A 21,635-nucleotide genomic window follows, 5' to 3' on the forward strand; every position below is an offset into this window, starting at 1 on the left:
AAAAAAGGTATACTTTACCCACATCATTAAAGAGAGGCATTAGCATTTAAATCCTGTAGGCATATCAAAGCAAATAGAATATGGCAACCAATCATAACTAAATTCAATAACCTATCTGAACAACTCTCCTAAATAAACCTGGTGTGTATCACATGCGTATTAGCAGGAGGCATCATCCTTGCCTACACAGGGGTTCCAGTCCTGGGGTATATGAGACCCTGGCTGAGAAATTATTAAAACTGCCACAAGTATAAAGTTAAAAAGAAAAACGAAAACTAGTCTAGGGAGGATGGCTCAGCAGGAAAAGGTGCTTGTCTCTATGCCTGACACCTAAGTTCCATCTCTAGGATCCACATGGTGGAAAAAGAGAACTAACTCAGGCCAGTTTTCTTTTTTTGTTGTTGTTTTGTTTTGTCTTGTTTTTTATTTATTTTTTATTAGATATATTCTTTATTTACATTTCAAATCATTTCCCCTTTCCTGGATAAAAATATGGACCACTTCACGAATTTGCGAGTCATCCTTGCACAGGGGCCATGCTAATCTTCTCTGTATCCTTCCAATTTTAGTATATGTGCAGCCGAAGTGAGCACCAGGCCAGTTTTCATAACGTTAAATTTCAAACCTGAGTGGTGAGGTGCCTATTTAACATATTAAAGTGGACAAACCCTCCAGGTTCCCAGCATCCCTCAGTTCCTACCTGTTCAGGATAAGGCTGGCATACCCCACCCTCTACTCATTCTTCCCTTCCCACTCTCCAGCCAGGGGCTGGGCTGCCCTTCCCCTAGGGGCTCCTTCCTATATAACCCAGCCATTTTGGTTACCTGCCCCTTTTGTACTTTTGGCATCCTGGATGCTACACCTTTCCTCTTCCCCATGTCCTCACATGGCTTAGGGTCACGACCACTCTGGACTCTCCCAGATGTGTCTGATTCTGGTTATGCTCTCCCTCTTACTCCACATGGATGAGAAGTTCTGAGCAGAGCAGTGAGAAAAGAGAAAGAAACTAAATGCATACAGATCTTAAAGAAAGGAACAAAAAAGCACGTAAATCTGTATTACTCATATACAGCATGACTGAGAGCCAACAATTCTAAAGACTTTAAAAAACAGAACAAACGATAGGCACAGTGGCTTACTCCTGTGGTCCCAGCAATTGAGAGGCTGAAGCAGGAGGACGGTATAAAAATCAGTTTTAGTGACTTAGCAGGCTGCCACAGCAAGTCAGCAGAAGGGTAACCAGCACCAGCTAAGGTATGGAGCTGGGAGTTTGGGAAAGGGGCATCCGTAGCCAAGATAGGCATGTAAGATGCACACAGTGATGGGGAAGGATCAGGAGTGGGTGGTGGCATTGTAAATTGAGATCAAGAATAAGAAATTGCTATTGGGCTTGTTTAGTTTGGAATGTTTAAACATGTTGACCAGATGCTTAAAGATGAGAGGAAGGTGCCGGGCAGTGGTGGCGCACGCCTTTAATCCCAGCACTTGGGAGGCAGAGGCAGGCGGATTTCTGAGTTCGAGGCCAGCCTGGTCTACAGAGTGAGTTCCAGGACAGCCAGGGCTACACAGAGAAACCCTGTCTTGAAAAACCAAAAAAAAAAAAAAAAAAAAAAAAAAAAAAAGATGAGAGGAAGGAAAGGGCAAAGATAACACTTTACCTGAATTCAAAGGTCATGGTGTGACCTGGATACAGAAAGATAGTGCTCACCATGTTATGGGGGTCTGCTTAGTTCCAATTTGACTCAAACACTGGGTCAATGCAGATGACAAAACTGCTATCTGAAGGGAAGTTGTGAGCACTTTTAAAGGAGAAAACCATAAGGTGACAGGGAGAGGGACAGGGCGGGGGGCGGGGAGCTGTAGCATTGTCTAAACACATAGGGGTTGAGAAAGGGAGGTAGGAGTTGGCTCCTGGGCCTGGGAACATAAACTTAGTTTGACCTTGAGAGCAAGACAGAGAAGTTGAACTTGAGATAGCTGGACTCAGACAACTGTCTCCTTGCTACTGGAGCTGTTTAGCTATTGGAAAGTCCCCAGCCTCCCTAGGGCCTGGGACCTTGAGCTTAGTTTCCCCCTGTGATTAAATGGAGTCTGAAAACAAAATGGAAGTACTTAGAACAAGTTTCTTTTGCTTATTCCTATCAACCATATATTTTCTGAACTCAGAACTTCCTCATTTCTTGATACTTAAGCTATATGCTGGGCAATGGTGGCACACACCTTTAGTCCCAGTGCTCAGAGGCAGAGACAGGCAGATCCCTGCCAGTACGGTCTATAGAGCAAGTCCTAGACAGCCAAGGCTGTTAAACAAAGAAGCTCCATCTCAAAAATAAATAAATAAATAAATAAATAAATAAAAATAAAAAATAAAAATAAATTTATACTGGCCAAGCTTAATACACAAATATAATCCTAGCATTTGAAAAACTGAGGCAGGAAGATCCAAGGCCAGTGTGGGCTACATAATGAGACTGCCTCCAAAAGTCAAATTTGAAAGAAACTGCCATAGGGGAATACCAGGACAGAGAAGCGGGAGGGGTTTGATCGGGGAACAAGGAGGGGAGATGGCTCATGGAACTTTCAGGGGTAGGAGCAAACCAGGAAAGGGGAAATCATTTGAAATGTAAATAAAGAATATATCTAATAAAAAAAGAGGAAAAGAAACTGCTACCTGCTCTTACTGTTATTCAAATACTGTTTAGTCTGAGGAAGGTACTGGAAACTCCTGTGTCTACTTGGATGCACTGGATATATGCTAAGTTCTCAGTGCTCTCCAAGGACTCTTTGCTCCCCTGTGATGGACTTTTAACTTACCTCTGTAGACAAGGGAAAATGAGGGCCAGAGAGACCAAGGGAGAGAAAAGAGAAGAGGAGAGGTCATAGCAGACACATACTGAGTTCTATCCTCCAGGACGCTGCAAGGACGGCTAGAACATAGAAGGAGGGTGATAATCAGGAGAGTGGCGGTACAAAGACCTGTGCATGTTCACAAAGAGCCCCACACTAACTTGCTTTCAAAATAAGACTTGTTACATGTGTGCTAAAGCACTCAGCTTCCATATTCAATACAATTTGTGAATGAGTGAGCAAATTATGCCTGTGCTCTTCAGCCAGCAGCATGCTCTTATAGGCATCCGCCGTGTCTCACAACAGTGCTGTCTAGGCAGGGACGTGAAAATTCACTGTCATCAGCAAATCAGAAGTGAATCCTAATCTGGCTGCATGGCCCACAGGTTATACAGGAGCTATTCTTGGCTTCCGAAACAGTAGTTAAGATGTCCCCTGCCTGGCAGACTCGGGGTGGCACTTCTTTAATTGCTTGAGGTATTTTGAGCAGCATATGCTAGAGCACTAGGTAGCTGCTGTTGCCAACAGTCAGGCTTGCCCCATGACTGCCAGGAATCCCATCTGCTTCCCATCCTCAGTTTCCTCACATCTCAGTACCATGCTGATTATTTTTAGGAACAAAGACACAATGATCTCTGCTTTAAATACACTTTTTAAATTTATCTTAAAATAAGTTGTAGTTGTGTGTTTCGTGTAATGCTTATTGATCAATGAAACATACAACATTTTTTGACGCCCCTGAATATTTTTGACACCCTTGGTACTGCACTGACAGATGTATGTAGGTAGATGTATGCAGTCTTCTCTTTTGCTCTCACTATTTGTACTATGTTTTGGATGTGTTGCTAACAAGCTAAGAATTTGACTTACAAAGCATTTGTTTGAATTATAAAATACATTGGCAGGAGCCAAGGAGATAGCTCAGTTGATAGGTTTGCCTTGCAAAAACAAGGACCCGAGTTTGGTCACCCAGAAACCATGTTGAGGGGGTGGGGTATGGTGGTGCATGCTTGTAATTCCACTACTGGCAAAAACAAAAACAAATTAAAACAACAACAACAAGAGGCAGGCAGATCCCAGGGACTCACTGGCCAGCCAGCCTAGCCTAGGTGGTGAGCTACAGGCTTTGAGTCTGTCTCAAAAGCAAATCCCCAACACTAGGCTGTACCTAAGGAAAAATGCCTACACTGTCCTGGACTCCGTGTTCACATGTACACGTGCATAAGTCACTCGGAAAAGTCAATCTCTGGTGAAACTCTTAAAAAAGGGAAGGGTTTCACTGAGTAGTACACTAGGAAAATTAAGTACTAATTGATTATTTGACCTTAATAATGACCAGACAGCTTTTAATTTTGCTCAGTAGTAAAACTAATAAAAATTTCCTTCATTCAGAAAAACCTTAAGCTTTATAAAGCAATTATATATTTAAAACTAGACAAATTTTAAACTCAGTGTTGTCTAAATTGTTTTAAACTCTACTAAAGTGTAAAAGAGGTAAGATGAGATGTACGCTAGAATTTTGGTTTCTTTTTAAATTTTATGGTTCTGGGAATTAAACCCAGGGCCTGGGTATGCTCAATAAACAATCCACCTTTGAGCTATATAACTAGTCCAGAATACTAACTTTTGAATTAGTTATAATCAGAAAAAAACAACAACAAATTTGTGTTGTCTCTAAGTCTTACAAAATTATTTTAGTTTTCAGTCCATAGTAGTACTATATTTAAAACCTCCCAAACTGGTAACCTCACAACTAGATAATGATATGAAAATAATTAAGTCAGATATTTGGTCTATTGTATGAAAATTCTAAATGAAAATTAGGGAAGTAAAAAGGCAATATAGAACAATGTGAAAAAGAACAAGGTCAAGTGAAAACTATCTGTTTATTCTTTGTGTGTTATGCTGTGAAAAAGAACAAGGTCAGCATTCTGTCTGTTTATTCTTTGTGTGCTGTGCTGGTGAAGGGTGTGGCGGTAACGGAATACCTGTGGAGGCTAAAGGACAACCTTGGGTGTGAGCCCCTGCCTTGGACCTTGGGAAGATCGCCCTTTGCTGCGCAGGGCTGCATGCACAGGGCTCGCGGACCCTGGGTGTCCCAGGACTCACTTGTTTCCATCTCCATTTCTCCAGAGGAGCTGTGGAGTTGTAGATGCATGTTTCTGAATCCAGCCTTTTGTGGGCGCTGCCTCCAAGGCTAAGGCCTCTGCTTCTATAGCAATGCTTGCCACACAGAGGAACCTTAGCAGCCAGGAAACTGCATGTTGTACAAGCATAGGTACTCTGTGGTTCATCATCTCATTTTCTCTCTCCCTACCCCAACACACTCCATACTAGCTGCGTGCCATTATACCGGCCTCCAAAGCCTTTCTAAACATCACACTTCCTAATTTTAAGAAGAAGTAAACATAAGTCAGTCACTCCCTAAAATGATAGCAAATCTTTACCTACCAGCAACTGCCGGGGAAGTTTATTTTTTTAAGACACACATATTACACAGCATGCATAAGAACAGAGAACTGTTTTTCCAACCTTCTACCATATGGGGTGCAAGTATTGAGCTTAGATCGTCAAACAAGGCAGCAGGGGCTTTCAGCCACTGAGCTATCTTGCTGGCCCAGCAGAAAAGTTTAGATGCAGACATTGCATATAACCAAGTATGACATTTAAAAAGCTTGAAGTACCCCATAAGCACTCCACTCAATTCACTACACCTGAAAGTTATTTTCATACGAAATCGGTTTACTTTATTTTGCCACTCTTTTTACTTTGTTGCAGGCTAATCCATATATCTATTTCAGATTAACAGGAGCATCTCAAGTGTTTGCACACATGCCCTCTGATGCATAAGGTGACCTTCAGTCTTTTACATTCTAATTGGAAGCCTGAGGGGGCTTTGCCATATGTCACTGCAAAGTTGTTTCTCCCTTGTTTTCTATGAGATTCAGAGTCTGCTGATCTGACAGTTAGGAGGAAAATGCTATGGAGAAGTTTCTAAACAGAAAAAGGTAATTTTGTTTGATTTAATCATGTTTCCACAGGAATTTATAACATAGCTAAACACTAAACTATGTGCTGAACGCTAAAAAGGCTTAAGTTAACAGCTTGTGTGTCAGGGTAAACTGTGGCACTCTTCTGTCTCTCAGTAGTGGAATCAACGTGTGTGCACAATAACCATGACCTTCACAGGTACGGTGGGAACATGGAGTCTACTTTCATTTCACTTCATGTCAATAATAAGAGAGACGGTGTGACTCCTTCCTGGAGAATAAATATGAAGACATTTTGGGTTTTTTTTTTTCTTACCTTTCAGTTTGGTAGGCGATTTTCAAATGTAATAAACATTCCTTTAACAAAATATGTTCCAACAGATGTACTGAAATGGGTTAAGTTGTGATCATAAAAGGGGAAGTTACTAAATAGAGAGCTTGGGACCAGATCGTTAACTTACTCCACTCTTATGTCTTGAAAGCGTTAGTTCATTCTAAGCTGGAGTGTGTCTTTGAAAAAGGTTTAGTTCCTTAAGGACAATGTTTCTGTGGCTGAAGAGATGGCTCAGGAGTTGAGAGGGTTTGCTGCTCTTGTGCAGGACCCGTTAGTGCTAGCATGCACACAGTGGCCCACAACTGCTTGTAAGTCCAGTTCAAAGTATGTAAGGTAATGTTTTTATATCTTCAAACAGCTGAATCCAAATGGCACTCATTCACACATGTATGAATAAACACAAACTTTTGAAGGCATGCTGCTATCTACCCTGCCACCTTCTGGTAGGAGTTAGAGATTCTATGGGCAGGTTCTTTGTCTGTGCTGTACAGTGTGGTAGCTGGCAGCTGCATGTGACAGCTGAACGTTGAAATGTGGCTAGTGTGAGAAGCTGTATTTTAAAATTACATTAGATGTGAATTAACTTAAATTTGTGGCCAGTGGTACCTACATTGGGCGGTTCAGCCCTTGTGAACAGAAGAACTCTCCCAAATGCTGAACCTGCCTGGAAAATGCTATGTGGTGATCTGGGTGAGAATGGCTCTCAAAGGCTCAGATATTGGGATGTTTGGTTCCTGTTGGTGGAACTATTTAGGAAGGATTTGGAGGTGTGGCTATATTGGAGGAGGAGATAGAGGTGTTGCTGGGGGTAGGCTTTGAGGTTTCAAAAGTCCATTCTGGCCCCAGTTAATTCTCTCTTTCTGCCTAGTGGTTATTGTCTCAAGATGTGAGCTCACAGCTACTGCTCTAGTGCTGGGTCTGCCTGCCTTCTGCCATGCTTCCCACCATGGTGATCATGGACTCACCCTCTGAAACTGTAAGCAAGCCTCAACGAAGTGCTTTCTCCTGTAAGTCACCTCGGTTATGGCGCCTCTTCACGGCATTAAAAGAGTAATGAAAGCATGCCATAAACAGTGTTTAAGGATGTATCTTCGATCTACATATTTAAATTGGCTTGTGGCCAACTCGACCATTCAGCCTACAAACATTTATCAGTAATTATACATTGGGCACTGTGCTAGAAACTAGAGATACAGAAAATGAACAAGTCTGTCTCCCAAGTAACTTAGATTCCAATTGTTGAGGAAAGGCTAGTAAATAAATAGAGATGGTACTGGGTATTTCTCAGATGGCTGGAAAGAGAAGGATCATGCAGAGTCTCTGAATGATCCAAGGGCGGCAGGGATCAGCACCAATGAATAGGCATTTCTAGATAAACAAATAATGGATTAAATGGATTAAATTATGCACAACTCCTCATTTATATATTGGACTCCTGATCTCCATTATGTCACAGTGAGACCTTATTTGAAAATAAAGTTGCCAGGAGGTGGTGCACGCCTTTAATCCCAGCACTTAGAAGGCATAGGCAGGCGGATTTCTGAGTTCCGGGCCAGCCTGGTCTACAAAGTGAGTCCAGGACAGCCAGGGCTACACAGAGAAACCCTGTCTCGGAAAAAAAAAAAAAGAAGAAGAAGAAAAGAAAAAGAAAAAAGAAAATAAAGTAATTGAACATATCATTGGTTGAGGTTCATACAAGGGAGAAATTTAGAAACATGTACAAATATATACATGTATATACATATATACATATACACACATACACATACATGTACATATACACATACATGCATGCATACACACAAGTCGGGGATTACCAGAAGTGAGGTTGTGGGTCCTGGAACAGTTCCTTCTTTGGTACCTTTATAGGCAGTGTGATATGACTGGCACTTTGCTCTTAGACTCTATACTCCAGAACTCTGAGACAGCAAAGTTCCGTTATTTAAACTGGTTTATTCATAGAGCTTTGTTACAGATCTAAGCAACCTGAGCAACCCGATAGAGCAGCCCAGACCAGTGCTAGAAAAGTAAGGCAAAACTGCAAAGAAGATGTTCACTCAAGTTCTATTTTATAACTGTCTTCCTTGGGAAACTCCAGGAAGGAAACAAAGTAAGCCTTAGCCTGATAATGAAACATTACAAATGTTTTTCTAGCCTTAAAAATCAAAACCTGGGGCTGGAGAGATGGCTCAGTGGTTAAGAGCACCAACTGCTCTTCCAAAGGTCCTGAGTTCAAATCCCAGCAACCACATGGTGGCTCACAACCATCCATAATGAGATCTGACGCCCTCTTCTGGAGTGTCTGAAGACAGCTACAGTGTACTTACATATAATAAATAAATAAATCTTTTAAAAAAAATCAAAAGCTGAGGGGCCTGGAGAGATGGCTCAGTGATTAAGAGCACTGAGTGCTCTCGCAAAGGTCCTGAGTTCAATTCTAAGCAACCACATGGTGGCTCACAACCATCTGTAATGGGATCTGATGCCCTCTTCTGGCAAGCAGGTGTATATGCAGATAGAGCATTCACTCATAAAATAAATAAATCTTTTTTAAAAAATTAAAAATAAAGTAAAGTAAAAAGCTGAGGCTATATTTCAAAGTCAGACTGAAGGACTTCTGTTTAAAGGTCTTCATAACCTATGCCCTGGCATGCAACAGCATACACAGACATAATTAATGACAAACAGTTATTTGTAGGTTGATAGATGAATTCAGTACAGGCCACCTTAAACACAGAGGACAATGTTCTGCTTTTAAAATGTCCTGTTTAGACAAAAGAATTGGCTCTGACATTGTTCAAAGCATGTTATACTGCAAATTAAATACACATGTGACTGCCAAAAAAATGTTCTGTTTAAATAAAAATAAATGCTTACTGGCCATCCCAAATCAATTAGATAAAACTTTTTGCTTATTAATCTTGTCTTCCTAGAATGAAATATTTAAGGCAGTAATAACTTCCCCAGGTACACTGTTCCTTATGTGGCAACCTTTGGGGAGGGAGCCCCTGAGCAGAAGCTGGGATGGAAGTCACACTTAGAACAGAGCTCCTCGTGGTAGGATGGCAGCCCAAGTTCCAACCTCATTCTCCATTTATTACCACGGAGGAAGAGATTAGGGCCAGAGCAACCAAGTCAGAGTCTGAGAAGAACCAAGAACAATACCAGAAGAAGACTTGCCAGCCCCAAGTAGCCTTCTCTATAGAAACGTTTCCTTTGTTCCAGGTGCTAATTGATGCCTAGGAACAAGTTATGAGCAGTGAGCCGTGGACGGTGTCAGTTCTCACATGGCTTTAGACAGGCTTCTCTGGAGGAACAAACTGACAGCATCAATGGACACATGCTGAAGGGACATTTAGTAGGCTGGTGTCCAGGGTACAGTCTGGGTGGTCTCACCATGGCTGTCTTCACACCGAGCACCTGGTACCCGCTCATCACCAGGTGTGCCTCAGCAAACCTCATCTGCTCTGGAGGCCTAATGATCCCTGGGGAGTCCTGGGTCCTCAGTGCATTTAGAAGGTAGACAGACAGCAGTGGAGACAGCCACTGACACAAGGGCAACAGAGCTGAACTCAACTGCAAGATGCAAAGCTGAGAAGACCAGAAAAACAGAACAAAAGCAAAACCAAAAACCTTTTCCATTGAATCTCCGGGTATCTAGGCTGCTGGAAGGTGCCACCCACATTCAGGGTGAGTCTCCCCCTTCAGCAAAGTAATCATAAAAAAAGTCCCTCACAGCTATGCCCTGAGGTTTATTTAATCTAGATATGCCCTCCCAGGCAAAGATTTGTGTAATGGATCTTGTCTAATAGATCCTATCACATTGATAATATTACCCATCACACTTATGTAGCAGATATCACTGGACAACAGATATGACTAATATCGCAGCACATTGGAGCAGCTAGCAGCCTAAGAAGCCCGAAGCAGAGCATGACCTGCAGATGAGGCGTGAAAGAAGACCTACAACTGGGAACTGTCATGGGCAAAGAGCAGGAGGCTTCACGGGAGGAGTGGGGAATGACAAGAGATATTTGTGGAGGTGCTTTGAATATTAATAACTTTATATATCTAGAGGAGGTGATTGGGGTATCTTCAGTATTCAAATCTGGCTTGGGGTACATGTCTGAGTCGAAAGCACAGATTGGTGGATGCTTGTATAAATTCCAAAATTAAAGACAAATAGGATCAGGTAAAAAGGAAAACAAAAAGTGGCCCACACAAGGATAGAGACAGAAAGGAAAAGACAAAGAGGAAAGAACAGGGAAGAGAAGGACTGAAAGTGGCAAGAAGACTCTGAGGACAGAAAACTACAGTGGTGAGCGGTGAGCGTTGCCAGCCCTGCAGAGTGAGCATGTCTGTCATTATCTGAAAAGAGCAGTGAGGGGGCCTGGGGGACAGTCCTTCTGTGACACAATGGGTCCTTAAAGACAACCTAAAGGAAGAGGGGAAAGCAGGGTCCAAGTACTGCAAATATTGGGGACTATGAAGAAATTGAAAACGGCTTATTACAAACTCTAGAGTTGATGCACAACATCAAATATGATAAATGCTTATCAAAGACCCATCCCTCTGTTCTCTCTGTCCACGGGGCAGGCACACACACACACACACACACACACACACACAGAGAGAGAGAGAGAGAGAGAGAGAGAGAGAGAGAGAGAGAATAGCAATTAACAACTTCCAGAAATAAAGCAGGAACCACGAATCAGAGAAAATGGGGCTCATGCTGCATTTGACTAAATTCTTGTCTCGAAAGCTGAAACTTCAGGGACTAAGGCATGGCTCCAACATCCACATTTAGGACATCAACTGCTCTGAGGGAGGAAAAGTAATAAATTCACAGAAAACTCATGGTGAAACCTCAAAACAACTGAAGCTAAAGATTAAAAAGTATTAAAACTAGCATTTAAAAAAGTCACCTTCAAAGCCATAGTTCAATATACAGCTGCCTTTTTCTAAATAAAAAAAATCAATGAACCCCATAGCAAGACTGACACAAAACAAACAACAATAGAAATCTACAGCGCTACAAGAAACAAACTGCCAGCATACACAACACAACAGGCGAGTCTCAAACACATCAACCGATGCAAGCGGTCTCAACACGCTGCGTGCTACTTGGTTTCAATGCTATGACATCTTAGAGAAGATGGACCTGCGGAGACAGGAGGTAGAGGAGAGATGGGAGTGGTGTTCACTGCGGATGGGTGCCTGGTAGAAGGCTTTGGGTGAAGGAGACACTTTGCGTGTTGGTTAAAATGGTAGGTTCATGGCACTTCCCACTTGTCAATACTCTGATGCCTATTCTAAAACCACGAAGGCATTATAAGAAAACTACTGACCAATATCATTGTTAATATAGATGCAAAAAAAAAAAAAACCTCTAGCAAAAACACTAGCAAATTGGATCCAGAAGCAGAGTAAAAAGATAATAATTTTGAGCCACCCTTGCATTCCTGGAGACTGATCTAGAAAAATCTTTCGACAAAACCCCACACTATTTTACGGTTTTTGTGTGTCATCTCTCTGTTGTTTTGTAGGTACAGAGTTACCCATCTGGCACTGTCTATGTAGCAATTTCTGGCCAGCTGCTGCAATCAGGTACTTAGTTCCAGAAATGAAATTGATTCCCTTGGGATTCAAATTCCTGCTTCCTGTCAGTGGAAACCATTTTCCCACCTACAGGATTCTGACTGGGGAGAACTCAGTTACAGTTTCACAGATGGCAGGCTTCACTCCATTGGCTCCTCAGCCATGCACATACACCAAATGTTTGGACCTGCTGCTCTGTGCTCAATCGCCATGGTAACACCACGCTATCAGATTACCTCATTATGATTTAAATGAACTAGGGTCTGTAAGACTAATTGATCTCACCCATCTCTGACTTGGGCCATACGTGCCAGCAGCCGTGTGTTTATTTCAGGAACAAAGATGTTTCTCCTTCTAGCATTTAGTCTGACTGTTGGCTCACTGCCTTCAAACATTGGTGACCTTACAGAAGATACCTTCTGCATGTAAAGAACTCTAAGAAGACTTTCCAATCTGGGGAGAGACCCATGGAGAAATAGGACCACTTAACAATAGGTTAAAATCACAACCAGTTCCAGTCCTTCCTTAACATAAGCTGCTGACGATCACAAGATATATGCCAGTGTTTTTAAAGAAAAAGAGTAAAATAACCAACAAAAGGGGAATGATGACATTAAAAACTTTAAGTTGTTTCTTCAAAGATATTTAAAGCCTGTGTGCTCATAAAGAACAGAGCAGTGACACACTGCTTGCTTCTTGTTTGGATTCAGGCTTGACCCATGCAAACACCTTGGCCTTTGCTTTCTGTCAGTGAGTTGTTGCTTTTAGCTGTCTGTCCCTCTATTTTATATTCAGTATATGTTTATAGATATCCAGAACTACTTGCCATGGTTTGGATATGGGTGAAAGGTGTGCCCCAAAAGGTCAAGTTCTAGAAGCTTGGTCCCCACTGTGATAATATGGAAGTGGTAGAAGTCCTAATTAAGACTAATTAATTAGGTCAGGGGCATGCACTTCTCAAAAGTAACTAATGCTAGGCTTGAGAAGTGGATGAAGTCACACAAGAATGGGTTGGTATAAGGTAAGTTGGTTGACTCAAGTTTCTCTCTTGATTTCTGTCTCATCATTTGACACATGTATCTATCACCTTGGACAAAAGATAGCTCCAAGTGGATCAAAGACCTCACTTTGAAACATAAAATGCTAAAAGTACTAGAAGAAAACATACCAGATGCAGGTATGAGAAAGGACTTTCTGTTTGTTTTTTTAAGACATTTATTTATGTATATGAGTATTCAATTTGCATATATGTCTGCATGATAGAAGAAGGACTCAAATCCCATTACAGATGGTTGTGAGTCACCATGTGATTGCTCGGAACTGATCTTAGGACCTCTGGAAGAGCAGACGGTGCTCTTAACAACTGAGCTATCTTACCAGCCCATAAGAAAAGGCTTTCTGAATAGGACAGCATTTACCCAAGAATTAAGACCAACAATTGACAAATGGGACCTCATAAAACTAAAAGCCTTTTTACATTTAAAGAAACAATCTAAAGGATAAGAAACCCGAGAAGAAAGAAAATCTGTATAGAAAAGCTATACATCTGGCAGAGGATTAATATCTAAAATATACAAAGAACTAAAAAAAAAAAAATCAAGGAGTCAAGGAAACAAATGATCCGATTAAAAATGGACTAGAGATCTAAACAGAGTTCTCAATAGAGGAAATAAAAATAGCTAAGAAATACCTCAAAAAGTGTTCATCCTTAGTAATTAGAGAAATGCAAACTAAAGCTTTGAGATTTCATCTTAACCTAGTCAGAGTGGCTATGATTGACAAAACAACTGACAACAAATGCCAAGGTTCTAGGGAAAAGGAACCTGTCATTCATTGTTGGGGGTGTATAAATCTGGTGCACCCATTCTGGAAATCAGTATGGAGAATTCTCAAAAACCTAACAATCAATCTACATAGGGCCCAACTCTGTGCTCCTGGGCACTTTCCCAAAGCACTGCATGACCTGCTCCACAGACGCTTGCTCAGCAATGTTTATTGCTGCCCTACTCACAATAGCCAGTAAATGGAAACAACCTAAATGTCCTTCACCTGGTAAATGAATAATGAAAATATGGTACATGTCATGCTGGGATACCATTCCAGTATGAATGAAAAAGTGAAATCATGGAGTTTGCAAGTAAATGGTTGAACCCAGAGAAGACTACACTGAGTGATAGACCCCAGACCCAGAAAGATAAATGTCACATGTTCTCTCTCATCTGTGGTCCCTAGCTCCATATCTTCAGGCATGAGGACAGAACTGGGAGTAGCCGCAGAAACCAGGAAATATAAAGGGAACATGGGGATGGCCATTAGAAGGGAGTTAAAGGGTACAGGGGATTGAAGTGAGAAATGGAAAAATGGGAGGGCATTCCAACTAGGGGCGGCCAATACAGAAGGAGGAGGAGGAGGAGGAGAGAGGAGGGGCAAATAATGCCAAAGTTGTGTGATAACGCTCCAAGAAATCATTTTATAAAAGTAATCTCAACACACACAAATGCACATGCATGCATATAAGGGAATTTATGACACCTGGGCTCACAGTGTTTCCTGTAAGAATTAGAGACTAACAGAAACCCCAGTACCAGGCACAAGCAACCTCCTTTCAAGTGGCTGGTGAGGGTCCAAGCCACTCCCAAAATATAGAGTATTGCTGTTTCCCTTAGTTGCTTCTCGGAGGCTGAAGGGGCCCACTGCTGAGGATACCACACACTTCGGGCACAAGACTCAGATGATTCCGCCCATTCTAACCCGGAAGCCTCCTTACTGCAGTCTGCCTTCCATGGGACCGGAAAATACTATGTAAGGTGCCGAGGGAAGCTGTGACACCTACGAACCAAAGAGACCAGCATGGCAAGACATCCATAAAGGTGCAATAATGCATCTGTAACCATCTGCTGTCTAAACAGACACAGGGCGCACTCAACAGGAGGGAATCAAGCCTGGTACCAGAAATACAGCCAACTTCCTGGGGCTAGTGAGGTCATGGATCTTAGATTTTACCATTAACACGCTGCTGTTTCAGCATAGTTCCTAACTTTATTTTAAATCTTATCATTATACCCACAGATAGGTGTAGCTACCCCCCCCAGAAGAAACTTCTCATTACAGCAAAGGAGGGCCATCATATAAACCATGAGAAGATATAATGCAGAGATCATGGTAGCCAGGCCCCAATGGACACATTTATATATTTCTTGAATCTGTGGCTCAAGAAACATCGCAAAAGAGGGAGCAGAGAGATAGTAAAAGCCAGAAGACCAGGAAGACTGCTGTTAAATGGTCTCTCCTAGAAATGGCTCCACACTTGTAACCTCCACTTGTGGCACACACTTGTAACTCCCCCACCCCCCAAGACCAGAACAAACATAATAGATATGCCAACACAGAGGGGGTAAAAAAAAAAAACTCATGGGGTCCTACTCCTTGGTTAAGGACTACTGGAAATTCACGATCAGAAATAAACTCCTTATTGGTTGTCTAATACAAAGCAGTCAGCCCTAAAAACACATACACACAAATAGTAAAAACAAACTCAATAGGTTATGCATATACATACCTCTCTATATAACAATAACATCCAAAGAAAAAGCCAGGCATGGTGGTTCACCTTTTAGAAGTGTCAGGATCTGTGAGTTAAAGGCCAGTCTGGTCTACGCTGTTCTACATAGTGAACTCCAGGACAGCTAGGACTAAAAGAGACCATCTAATAAAACAAAACAAAACAAAAACAAAAACAAAAACAAAAAAACAAAACAAAAAAAACCCACCCAAAACCAAACCAAACCAAACCAAAACAAAACAAAAACAGGAAAAGAGAATATCACCTTGAGAGTGGGAGGCCTGAAGGAGTTTGAGGGAGAAACTGAAGAAGGAAAGGAAGAGGGAAACAATGTAATTCTATTTTAATTAAAAATACATATAAGCTTATTCTTGAAACATGTGCACACATGTACAAATACGTGCACTTCTGGCTTAGTTATTTTTTATTGCTGTTATAAAATACCAAGGCAACTTATAAAAGAAAGCATTAAACTTGGGGCTCACAGTTCCAGAGTGTTGGTGCACACGGTGAGGAGAGGAGGCGGGCCTGGCGCTAGGACAGGAGCCAGAGCTCACATCTTTATCCACAAGCACAATACAGAGTGAGGGAGAGAAAGAAGGAGGAAGGGAGGGAGGGAGAGAGAGAAGGTGAAGAAAGAGGAGGAGGGCAGGGAGGGAGGGAGGGAGAAAGAAAGAGACTTTAGATGGCGTTTCTACTGAATTCTAAAGGCTGTAGAGAAGAACAATTGATCACTGATGGATGTGTAACTGATACTTTGATTTTATCTGCATGAAAGAGTGCACGGGTATATAGATGCTTGTGTACATGTGTACACCTGTGTGGAGGTCAGAGGCCGAGGTTAGGTGTCTTTCCCACTTGCTCTTCACCTTGTACTTTGAGACAGACAGGGTTTCTCACTGACGATCAGGGAGCTCACTGAGTGCTGTCTTCTCCCTTTCAGGTGGGCTCTGGGAACTGAACACAGTCCAGCAGGCTCAAGCGGCAGGGCATTTTGGCTCCTAAGCCGTGCCACTGGCCCACACCTGGCTTTGTACATAGGCACTGGGGATAGGAACTCAGATCTCATGCTGGCACAGCAGGTATTTCACCAGCCGAGGCTCTCCAGCCCACTGAAGATTTTAGGTGTCAGTAGTGCTGACTACTAGAGAGCAAATCCCTTGGTATCTATGTTTCCTATTGGCCACCCAGAGAGCGTGCTGAGGTATGTAAGACTCGGGTTTCTAAGTGACATATCCTTTTAGAAAGACATTTAAGGATAGACTTTAGCACAGTGAGGAGAAAGCAAGCAAAACAGAATTCAAGAAACAAAACTCAAGCTGGGGGCCGGCAGTGCCATTTTGGGAAAATATGCATTTATTTATGCAGGCCATACTGTGAATGGTAAGTAAATGAATGGTAGTAAATGAACTGTTTTATGCTTCTGTATATTTTATGAATTTTATTTCTGTATATTTTATGAATTCTAAGAATCTATTACTTTTTTGTTATTTTATTTTGTTTATCGAGAAAGGGATTCTCTGTGTAACATCCTGGAACTCACTGTAGATCAGGCTCGGCTGGAACTCATAGATCCACCTGCCTTTGACTCTTGAGTGCTGGATTAAAGGCGTACACTGCCACCCCGTGTAGTTAAGAGTTTTGCTTTCTTTAAAAACCTAGTTATGTTATGTGAATGTGTTTTTGTTTTAACCCCAGGTGTGGGATAAGAGGCTCCTTCACAGCAGATGATTATGAGTTGCCTTGTTCTTTAACAGGGGCGTGATCTTTAACACCTGCAGATAGTTTAATTCTGGGGACGCTGAAGAGGGTGCAAATGAGGGAGCCCCTGTCCCCACCCCCAGAGCGTGCTCCAAGAACACTGCTGCTCTTGGCTGCTGTTGTGTTTGAGAGCAAAAAGAGAAGTTAGATCACAAAGTCTGGACTTTCCCCATGGAACCCAACATCCCTAACCATCAGGGAGGAGTCTATTTTGTTAGCTGAAGGAGATCTATGCCCCCCCTTCCCCTCTAACCTTCTTTCTCTTCTCCCTACTGTGTGGGGCTGGCAGGGATGGAGAAATATAAGAACCCAGCAAAACAGTAAAACAATATGCCAACAACACCCGGCTTACCTCTAAATGTAGCAAAACTTAATTCTGATTTATCAAATAGTTTCCATGTCCTTATATTACAAAGGGAAAAGAACATATGAAATTTATTTACAGATTACTTTTAAAATTCCTATTTTATAACAACTAGGTTACTAGCTAGACCTGGTGGGGCCTGCCTGGAGTCCCAGCACCTGGTAGGTTAAAGGAGAGGAAATAGAGATGGAAACTAGTCTGTGCTAGATAACAACCTCCCACTTTCAAAGAGCAAAACAGACTAGAGGGATGCCTCTGTTGTTAAGTGCGCTGGCAGCAGAGGAGTGGTGTTTAGTTCCCAGAATGCTTGGGGTGGCTTGAAATCATCTACAACTCCATTTAATGGTCTCTTCTTCACTATCCCTATCCAGGGGGGATTATGGGGCACATAGGTGCTACACAAACATGCACATAGGCAAGACACCTATACACATAAAATGATAATATAAAGCACTTAAAAAAATACAAAACAAGTTCACAGACAGAAAAGGATCTGGAATGCCCACCTCACTAAAGCCAGCATGTGTTTTGCATAAATGAATGTATGTATATATAAGAAGTTTGGCTTTTATTTTATATTTTTATTTTTTTCATATATTATATTTTGATCATATTCTATTTCCTCCCTAACTCTTCCCAGATTCGCCCCACCTCTATACTAACCCAACTTCATGTTTTCTCCTCTGAAGTAAAAAACAAAAATCAAAACAATAATGCAAAAAAAGCACATGAAAATACAGAGTCCTTTTACTGGTGGCTAACTACATCTGGGCTGTGTACTGCCTTGGAATGTGGTTGTGTCACTCCATTGGAGAAAACTCTTTTTCTCTTTGCCAACAGAAACTGTGTTTTTAAAGGAAATTATGTCATATAAAGTCCTTCTTGTAAACTAAGCATAATTTTTGGGGTGCAGCTAAATAGAGTCTTAAGACATGAAAGAGGCTCTGAGTTTAATCCCAAGCACCTGAGAGGGGGACCCCCGTATTCTCAATTCATAGAAAATTTAAATTATGGCTTTTATTGCTCCTTTGTTTTTTGAATAAACACAATGAATTAAACTGTAATGTCTTATACACTAGGCATTATTGTCTCATTATAAGTTAATGAGGTATGGAATGGCCCTAGACACAGGCCTTGGGCATGCCTGTGAAGGACTCCCTAGCTTAAGTTAACTGCATTCCCTGGACTTGATCTTCAACTATATAAGAAGTGAAATGAACACAGAACTCACGCCTCTCTGCTCCTGGACTGCAGATGTAAGGAGAGCAGCTGCTTTGATGCCTGCTGCTGTGACTTCCCCACAACTGTGTAACCCAGAACTGTGAGCCAACATAAGTCCTTCCTTCAAGTTTATTTGTCAAGAGTATTTCATCACAGTGATGAGAAAAGTAAGATGCTACATCATTTGGATTATGTTTTTATTTTGAAACATTTTTTTTTCCTTTTTTGTTGTTGTTGTGTTGGGAATTGAATGCAACTCTGGCTTCTGGACACCAGGCATATGTGTGGTATATCCATACATTCAGGGAAATAAACAAATAAAAACAAATCTTTTTAAAAAGTTACCCTTGGGACAGACTTGAAAACTGCTTAAATTTTCAGCGTCTCTTACAGCCATGGCAATGACTGGCTTGAGCTGTGTTAGTTTTTTCTCAATCCATTTTGCTATTTGACTATGCAGACAGAGAGTCAAATCCAAGAAGCAAACTAACAAGTTAAATTAAGAATCTTAAGTTTTTGTTATTTTTAAGTGTATGTAGGCTTATAGGTGTGTGCATCTGAGAACAAGGCATACAGAAACCAGAGATGTTGGATCACCCTAGGACTGGAGTTACACGGAGGTTCTGAGCAGCCTGACATGGGTGATGGGTGTCTAACTCAAGTCCTCTGAAAGAGCAGAGTGTGCTCTTAACTGTGAAGGCACTTTCCCAGGTCAGAATTTTAAACAGATACAGAGAGTTTACATTTAGTTGCTGCACATCACCAGATTCATCCTTGATTTTCAGCTTGGTGAAAATGGACACCTGACAGTGCAATACTAAACATTGTCAGTAGAGAGTGCTAAAGAATCAATACTGCAGAAAAAGATCTTTCCCGGCCCCATTCAGGTGGGCTTTCACTCTTTCTGTAACTGTATGGTTTCATCAAAATCAGCAGTGTATGTGGTTATACACCACCATTAATTCAGAGCATGGGAAGCGTCTTTGGTCTAGGGTCCTGCAGAGCATGCCAAACAAACAAGTCTTGAGCAATATTATCAACCAGCTGGACCTACGTGACAGGATGGCATACTTTAACTATCATCATTGCACATCTGGGAAGAGGGAGCCTTAACTGGGGAGTCACTTCAACCAGATTGACCTGGGGAAAAGCCTGTGGGTATTTTCTTCATTGTTAATTGACATGGGACAGCCCAGTCCACTGTGGGTGGTACTATCCCTAGGCAGGTAGGCTTGGGGTGTGTAAGAAAGGTAACTGAACCATGAGCAAGTCAGAGTTCCTACATGGAAATTACAAAATTAAGTTATGAAGTAACAACAAAATACAACAGGAGGAACTGTATTAAAGGCTCACAGCATTAGGAAGGTTGGAAACCAACTGCTCTAAGGAGGTAAATGACTAAGGGTAGACCTGGCAAGACGGTTCATCCACTGAAGGTGTGCACAGTGAACCTGAAAACTTGAGTGATTCCTGGAACCTGCATAAAGGTGGAGTAGGAGAAAACTGACCACAAAGTTGTCCTCTGATCTCCACACACATCGTGGCATATATGTATGTGCATGTATATGTGTGTGCAGGCACACGATGGTAATAAAAATGTTAGGGAGTTATTTTTTCCATTTATGTGTATGTGAATGGTTTCATGTGCCTCATATGTGTGCAGGAGCTTGAGGAAGACAGAAGATAGCATGCAATGCCATGGAGCTAGAGATACACACGCACACACATCACCTGTGGGTGTTGGCAACTGATCCAGGGTCCTCTGGGAGAATAGTAAGTGTTCTTAGCCACTGAACCCTAACCCCATAAATAAAAAGTGTTAGAAAGGTCTAATGTCAGGATTGAAAGAGTGAACCTTACAGAAATTGAAAAAAATGTCAAGATATCCCTTGAAGCCAGACTTGGTGATGCTTACATGTAACTTTAATTTTTTCAAATATTATTTTTAATGATGGTTCTTAAACACTTTAACCTCTCTTTTAGTCCACTGCCCATCAGAGGTAATGGACAAGAAAGAATGGGGGGCGGGAAGGGGAAGAGTGGACCTGTTCAGAGAGTTTTTTTTGGAACTACTCCCATCTGTGTTGTCTGGAAATCAGCAGTTCAATTCACAGGTCAGCAAGCAGCAGCAGCTCAATCCACTGGAAAACACCTTACACATATACCAGCAGTCCAGTTCGGTAGAGTCCAGTTAGTAACAGTGGTGACAGGACCAAGCAGAGAGACAGCCAGGCCTCAGCCTTGGCTTCAGTCAGCAGGAGAAGTTCTCAGCTGTGCCTCTCTCAGGGAAGCGAAGATCAGTGAAGACTCGAGACCCACAATCATTGCACAGCTAGCTGTACCAGCAAGCCAAGCTCAGTCTCTGTCACTTTGTGGAGTCCTATTTATACCCTCCAGGCATCATGTCCTCCACGTGCCTTGCCTCAGCACGGTCTTACCTCAGAACATGCATCCAATCAGCCTGAGTCTGCAGAGTCCAGACAAATGCAGCTCACCTACGCAGTGTAAGGCAGACCAATACATGCGTAATGTTAGCAAAGAATCCTTCACCACGTGTCCTTTCACGTGTTTGCTTTAGCAGAACATCCTCTCTCCTGTGTCTGCTTCAGTGAAATGCTCCTTCACGTGTCTGCCTTAGCCTTTCACACCTGTGTCCACTTTAATGAAATGTTCCTTCATGTGTTTGCCCCAGCAAAACACCATCCAAACAACTTTCCAAAAAACCCTTAAGCTTCCATTTCACTTACCTGTAATCTCAACTCATAGGAGGCCCAGTTAGGAAATCATGAGTTTGAAGCCAGCCAGGGCTATATATCAAGAGCCTGCCTCAAACAAAGCAAAACCAATGTATCATTTGAATACTTCTACCAATGCATGATAAATTACACACACACACACACATTCAACACGAAGATAAGAATTTCAATAAAATACAAGGATCATACATTATGCCTATGT

General features: G+C 41.9%; 1 non-coding gene across 1 annotated transcript; it reads right to left on the reverse strand.

The window, feature by feature from the left end:
- Window positions 1–486: 486 nt before the first annotated feature.
- On the reverse strand, window positions 487–593 carry LOC127667196 (U6 spliceosomal RNA). Its single transcript, XR_007973835.1, has one exon. It is a non-coding gene; the product is annotated as a U6 spliceosomal RNA (small nuclear RNA).
- Between the last annotated feature and the right edge of the window lie 21,042 nt (window positions 594–21,635).

The sequence above is a fragment of the Apodemus sylvaticus genome, chromosome 16 (genome assembly GCF_947179515.1).
Source record: "Apodemus sylvaticus chromosome 16, mApoSyl1.1, whole genome shotgun sequence".
NCBI lineage: Eukaryota > Metazoa > Chordata > Mammalia > Rodentia > Muridae > Apodemus > Apodemus sylvaticus.